This window comes from Somniosus microcephalus, chromosome 23, assembly GCF_052327205.1.
Source record: "Somniosus microcephalus isolate GS21.2 chromosome 23, FLI_Smic_1.0, whole genome shotgun sequence".
In the NCBI taxonomy this organism is placed as follows: Eukaryota; Metazoa; Chordata; class Chondrichthyes; order Squaliformes; family Somniosidae; genus Somniosus; species Somniosus microcephalus.
Genome location: NC_141009.1, coordinates 28,268,448 through 28,274,447, shown reverse-complemented (window position 1 = coordinate 28,274,447; position 6,000 = coordinate 28,268,448). Strand labels below are relative to the sequence as shown.

Below are 6,000 nucleotides of genomic sequence, written 5' to 3'. Positions count from 1 at the left end.
AATTTTCAGCCACATTACCTGTCAACTGAAGCGTCGCCGGTGGGTGTAATCCTTCCATTTTTTCACTTTGTTAGCTATTCTCTAATGGTAAGTAACGATGTTCTCTTTTGGCTTGCTAATTTGTGGAGAGCTGATTTAACTTCAGATATTTTCTCTTCATCTCTTTCAGTCACTTCTGACACCATGTATTGATTTCTTTGTGGGTTCAATGACGAGACATTTATGAAAGAGAATGACTTTTAATCTAAAGCTTGTTCAACCCTTTCATACAGCTTTTACAGGAGACACGATGCTTGTGATGCATCTAGAACGAAACTGAAACCAAACCCAAACTGCTTGTCTCTCACATGACCTCTGCTGGTCAGGCATAAGTAATCAATACCTGCAAACATGCTATTAAGGCATCATAATCGAACAGGCAAATACCATCTCTATTTGCTGATATCATTACATTGTCAAGTGTTAGGGTGAATCCGTTTGATTTGTACAGTCGCTTAGGATAGAAAAATTATGGCAATTAACTTTCTTTTGTGCGCTAGTAAATTGCATGTGGCACTATCCAAACTCAGTTGATGAATATAATATTTTTTGTATACAACAGGGTGACGAAGTTGCGTGACAGACTTCAAAAACCTGCTCCACACAGCAGCCGGTGGCCAGAGCCTGTAGCTACATCTTGACAGTTGATGTTGGAAATTTGAATGAGAAATCCTGACAGGGCAATCTTTAAAGGTAAAAGGTGACACAAAAATGTGTCCAAAAATTGTGATAATAGGAAGGAGGTTTTGTTGTCGGGATGTGCATGGATTACGTGATGTCATTTACACCATGCTCATTCTGGTGCATCATTTCTGGAAATACATTGCAATGCGCTTATTGATATTGATTCAGGGGTGTGTAATGACACTTCATTAGTACAATCGTTGAATAAGTGCTTCAGTGCACTCTTTAGCTTTAAAAGTAGAATGCAGCCCCTCGGGCAAATTGCAAAATAAACCAATTGCTGAAAGGGTTAAAATAATCACTTCATTAACTCTGCAGGAATCTCTAAAACTTTTCCAGAAATGAAGTTCTTTAATGTATGTGAGTAGTATGTGTAAGTTAGCTGAAACTCTATCTGTACAACCATGCACAATGGGTAACCGTCTCTAGATTTGTTTTCCTTTGCTCGGAAATAGACCAGAACTGGCTTAAATTGCAAACGTGTATGAACGTGCCACTTGATTCCTCCTGTGCTCCTGGTTCTCATCTTGTTGCTTGGAATACAAAGGGGAGGAAGTTATGCTTCAGTTGTGTAGAGTTATGTCAGACCAAGGTTTTGATTGGGTACATTCAGTTCTGGGCACCACCCCTCAGGAAGGATATATTGGCCTTGGAGGGGGAGGGGGGGGAGTGCAGCACAGATTCCCGTTCTTCAGAGGTTAAATTATGAGGACAGGCTGCATAAATTTGGCTTGCATTCCCTTGAGTATAGGAGATTAAGGGGTGATCTAATCGAGGTCTTTAGAACGTTAAAAGGATTTGATAGGGTAGATATGATAGGGCAGCACGGTGGCATAGTGGTTAGCACTGTTGCCTCACAGCGCCAGGGACCCGGGTTCAAATCCGGCCTCGGGTGACTGTCTGTGTGGAGTTTGCACATTCTCCCCGTGTTTGTGTGGGTTTCCTCCGGGTGCTCCGGTTTCCTCCCACAGTCCAAAGATGTGCGGGTTAGGTTGATTGGCCATGATAAAAAAATTGGCCCTTAGTGTTAGGGGGGGATTAAATACGTGGGGTTACGGGGTTAGGGCTTGGGTGGGATGGCTGTCGGTGTAGGGACCAGGTGCTAGGGTTTGGATGATCAGCCATGATCTCGTTGAATGGCGGAGCAGGCTCGAAGGGCCGAATGGCCTACTCCTGCTCCTAGTTTCTCTATTTCTATATGGAGAAACTACTTTCTCTGGTGGGGAAACAAGAACAAGGGTCATAATAAAATCAGGGGTTAAATCAGGAAGCACCTACTCATGCAAATGGGAGTAGAAATTTTGAACTCTTCACCCCCCCCCCCACACCTGCCAAAAACAAGGCTGTGGATGCTATGACAATTGGAGCTTTCAAGACTGAGAGAGATTTCATCAATGGGGACGTGATGGGACTGCTGCTTGTCGGGTTTTAGTCCCGCCTCCATCGACAACTGGCCAACCCACGCTATTTTCCCTTGCTTGACCTCGTTGAGCCCGCCCAGCGGGCTTAGCAGGCCAACTAAGGGGAAGCCGGTGACAGATGACGTCAGCGTATCACGTTTCATCTGTCAAAAATTTTTGACAGATGAGTTGTCATCGTTTGACAGCTTTGCGAAGCTGTCAAACACTGACAATCTCTGTTCTTTGGTGAGTGCTTGTACTCAAGACTCACCAAACCTATTTGCTGAGCAGAAATCAGATGACTGTTGCATCGGAGAATGCAGCGGCCATTCTGTCATCTCTGCTCACGGATGAGACAGCTCCGCAGCCTAAAGGGATGAAGCTTGGAGGAAGAAGCAAAGGTAAGTATAATCTTATTAAAACACTTTAGACTCACCTCACACACTTACCTCTCCACACTTGCACTCATCACTCACCTGCACACCGGACATTTCGGCCCCTCCGACCCCCACAGACCCACGGCTCGCCTCGCTGACCCTGGAGCCGTCGGGAAGCCCACACTTTAGGGCTCAAAATAGGGATTAGCCAAAAAACTGCCTGTTAACTACCTGTTAACAGGCAGTTAAATGGCACTAAGCGTGAGGAGATGGGACCCAGCGCGACTCGGGGACCGGCCTCCTGGGAAGATGGCACGGGGGCGGGTACCAGATTCTGCCATTTTCCCGGCAGTCCTGCCTCCATACCCACCTCCCCAGGGCTGGGAAAATCGCCCCCAGTGAGATTTTTGATAGGTAAGGGTATCAAGCAATGGCGCAAAGGTGGGAAAATGGAGTTGAGGTGCAAATCAACCAGTTGAATGGTGGAGCGGGCCTGAGGGGCTGAATGACCTACAACTTTAGTCCCTCCTAATGTTCCTTAGGAGGGACTAAAGTTGTAGGTAGAGTTGCCAACCCTCCCAGGACTATCCTGGAGTCTTCAGGAGTGTAAGTTTAATCACACGGGCACTGCTGCGAGCAACCCGGGAGAAAACAATCATTGGGGCATTTTTTAAAAATTGTGCGTTTTAAATTTTCTTTGAACACTTTTGTTCATTAGTTCTTAAAAAAAAAATATTGCAGAGGATTAAAAAGGCTGTGTTACTGGGTTGGAGGCGGGAAGTCATGTGAAACCTCCAGGGATGCATCCAGCCAGAGTTGGCAACCCTAGTTGTAGGTCAGGTGGTTGTAAGAGCAAATAAGCTGATGAAAAGATGAGCGAGAATGTAACAATATGTTGATAACCATGAATGCAAGTTTATGACCGTTTTCACTACACATTCAGGTAAATTATAGACTAATATTTTAGTCAAAGCTATATGATGATGTATAACTTTATATTTAACAAAAATTGTACAAATGTGCTTGGAATGCTTTCACAAAGGCTGAATGGAAATGCACGTCATTAAATAGGGCAGTAATGACAGACTGGGCATTGGTCCAGTGACCTCTGTTCCATAGACAACAGGCACGATCTGGAGCTCCGTTCCGTAGGTAGAAAGAAGACAGGAAGAGATCGTTTTCAGCCTATAAACTGAATCCGTGTAAGTGCGTGATTTATTGGCCCACTTACCAGCTTAGGTTTTAGTGATTTCCAGACCCTGTTCCACTGACTAACAGTGCACCGCCCCATTGTTGGCCCCTGAGCTTTCAAACATTAGAGATTACTACTCTAGTCCAACTAGCTTTATTAAATAGTTCTCTACAATGATTACATTGTTCTGTACTACCTAGTTCGGGTGGGGAGGAATGCACCCCTCTACACATACCTTCTCTTTTAAATGTGTCTACTAAATGTGTACAGTATATGAAATGGGGAAGTGTGGAAACCCTGTTTCTATTTCGCTGGTGAGGTTATTTCACAACTCATTTGTGACTAAGCTTTACATTTTATGCATTATAAATAGGTCAGAAAAAATACCCCATTACATACCTTCTATAGTCCTTTACATAATTACACACCATAACATGCCTATTGCTGTTAGTTTTGCTTATGTAGCAATATCTTGGTAATGCAACACAGGTTTTATAATTCCTTTAATTCTAGTTTAAAGGCTGCTCATTCTTCCGTTGTTCATATCACTCCCTGCTGAGTGAATTACAGTATCTCTTGCAAAGCTGCTTAGTTAACAACCATTGGGCATTTTGAAAAATTGTTATGTTTCTCTTGGCACTTTTCCAGCTCCTTTTCAAACAAGATGTTACATTTTCATTTCTTTTCTCCTGTCGATGTTTGATTTTAAACAGTCACCAGTTTGGCCTTCCTCTCCCTTCAAGTACTCCTGTGAAACTGCGGAACAATTTCACGAGCTCTTTAACAGAACATGACTATCTGCCACGGTTGCAGTGCAGCATATGCACAACAAAGGCTACTCGGTTTCAATGATATACTCAGATATAAATTGATTGCCAGTCCTTAATAATCTTAATTAGCTGAGGAAGCTGGCTTATGTGCAGTGAGCTCCTGTATTTCTAAAACTACCTCAACTACCTATACTCATTGAGTCTATTAATCTACTAATCATGATATAAAGAATGTTTCAGCATGCTTTAAGTTGAAATAGAAGCTGATAAAAGTGCTTTACTATGCTTTGTGTTTTGAACAGAATGATCTACATTGAGTGGACTAGGCCTATATTCTCTGCAGTTTAGAAGAATGAGAGGTGATCTCATTGAAACATATAAAATTCTTAAGAGGGCTTCACAGGGTAAATGCTGAGAGGCTGTTCCCCCTGGCTGGGGAGTCTAGAACTCATGCATAGTCTCAGGTTAAGGGGTCAGCCATTTAGGACAGAGATGAGGAGAAATTTCTTCACTCGAAGGGTTGTGAATCTTTGGAATTCTCTACCCCCGAGGGCCGTGGATGCTCAGTCATTGAGTATATTCAAGACAGAGATCGATAGATTTTTGGTCACTAAGGGAATCAAGGAATATAGGGATAGGGCGAGAGAGTGAAGTTGATGTAGAAGTTCAGCCATGATCTTATTGAATGGCGGAGCAGGCTTGAGGGGCCGCATGGCCTACTCCTGCTCATATTTCTTATGTCCTTATGATCAGTTTTCTTACCTTTTCCTTATGACCTTTGACATAATAAAACTCACCGCACTTGGTTTGAGCATAAAGCAAGGCTTTAATCAACTTATTTCAGAACATGGAGGTCTAGTTGTATCCACTACCTCCTTGTCTTTACAAAATGTCCCTGGAAAGCTGGGGCCAACGCCCAAGTATTTATACTCCTTGGACGGCGCCACCAGCTGGCCGTCCAGTGTTATTTCATAGGTAGTTTCTCGATGATGAGATTTATGACAACCTTCATTAAATACTCTCTTCCTGCCCTCACATGCTGATACAAGGTAGCTGTCATGCTACAGCTGGAATGACTTCCTGTTGCATAATGCAAATAAGGCACGGTCGGGTGCAACGGTTATTATGCCAACCATGACATATCGAATCTGTACCTCAAGCAGCAATCTTCCTGTGCCAAAAGCTTCTCGGCAAACATAGAAACATAGAAACATAAAAGATAGGAGCAGGAGTAGGCCATTCAGCCCCTCGAGCCTGCTCCGCCATTCAGTGAGATCATGGCTGATCATCCAAATTCAATACCCTGTCCCTGCCTTCTCCCCATATCCCTTGATCCCTTTATCCATAAGAAATATATCTAACTCCTTCTTGAATATATTTAATGAATTGGCCTCAACTGCCTTCTGTGGTAGAGAATTCCACAGGTTCACCACTCTTTGGGTGAAGAAATTCCTCCTCATCTCTGTCCTAAATGGCTTACCCCTTATCCTTAGACTGTGACCCCTGGTTCTGGACTCCCCGGCCATCGGGAACATCCT

At 43.6% G+C, this 6,000-nt stretch overlaps 1 protein-coding gene across 1 annotated transcript in view; it reads left to right on the top strand.

Annotated features, from left to right (window-relative positions):
• The first annotated feature begins 620 nt into the window (after positions 1–620).
• Positions 621–6,000, top strand: part of LOC147101762 (serine/threonine-protein kinase Nek6-like) — a 334,143-nt gene continuing 328,763 nt past the window's right edge. The window contains exon 1 of the mRNA XM_085965669.1: positions 621–732. The gene's annotated coding sequence lies outside the window, so the exon portion shown is untranslated. The remainder of the gene's footprint in view (positions 733–6,000) is intronic.